The sequence below is a fragment of the Pan paniscus genome, chromosome 12, assembly GCF_029289425.2.
Source record: "Pan paniscus chromosome 12, NHGRI_mPanPan1-v2.0_pri, whole genome shotgun sequence".
NCBI lineage: Eukaryota > Metazoa > Chordata > Mammalia > Primates > Hominidae > Pan > Pan paniscus.
In genome coordinates this window covers 40,941,081-40,942,014 of record NC_073261.2, presented here as the reverse complement: position 1 = coordinate 40,942,014, position 934 = coordinate 40,941,081, and the positions used below count along the sequence as shown (strand labels likewise).

The 934-nt window shown below is 42.0% G+C and overlaps 1 non-coding gene across 1 annotated transcript; it reads right to left on the bottom strand.

The window, feature by feature from the left end:
* Positions 1–257: 257 nt before the first annotated feature.
* On the bottom strand, positions 258–319 carry LOC112438963 (U7 small nuclear RNA). The gene has a single exon (XR_003027275.1). It is a non-coding gene; the product is annotated as a U7 small nuclear RNA (small nuclear RNA).
* Positions 320–934: the final 615 nt, after the last annotated feature.

The following is a 934-nucleotide window of genomic DNA, read 5'->3' as shown; positions in this document are numbered from 1 at the left end:
TCAAAAAACAAAAACAAAACAAAACAAAAACCCGTATACTTAGCCTAATACAGAGCTTGACATGCAATAAGAGCCATCTGATTGGTACCTAATAATATTAATAACTGTGATTTGGCAAAGCTTGGTTCAGGTCACTTTTTTGCTGCATTTTTAAGGACTCAGTCTTTCCCAATATACACACATACTTATGACGTCTTTAGGCACTGTAGGTACTGTAATAATTATTGTTGTTATTTTTTTTTTAAAAATTTTTTTCAGGGGGCTTTCTGGTAAAAACTGGAAAGGCTGCTAGACGAATACTAAAAGAGCTGTAACATTAATAATTATTGTTTTGTCTGCTCACCAGACTTTCCTGTTCCCCTTCTGGTAGCACAATCCACTTCCCCCACTATAGATCAGGCATGTGACCTAGGTCTGACTGGGACCAAACAGGGCCCATGAAAACCTCTTGATGTTGAGAGAGAGAAGCCAGCCCTCTTTACAAATCTGAGCTGCAAATGGCCACCTTCCCTGCGATGTGGATAGAGCAGAAGTGAAGCAAAGACAAAGAAAAAGAGTCTTGGAGACTTTGGGTCCTGCCCCAAAGCCACAGTATTTGCCTTAGTGCCCCTTCCAGTTATGTGAGCTAGAAATTTCCTTTTTGGTTTAAGCTAGTGAGAATATGGCGTCTGATCTTTGTAAAGAAGACTCCAGGCCGGGTGCAGTGGCTCAAACCTGTAATCCTAGTGCTTTGGGAGGCCAAGGAGGAAGGATTGCTTGAGCTCAGGAGTTTGAGACCATCTTGGGCAACATAGTGAGACCCCTGTCTCTACAAAAAAATAAAAAGAAAAATATTAGCAGAGGTAGTGATGTGTGCCTGTAGTCCTAATTACTTGGGAGGCTGAGACAAGAGGATTGCTTGAGCCTGGGAGTTCTGGACTGTAGTGTGCTATGC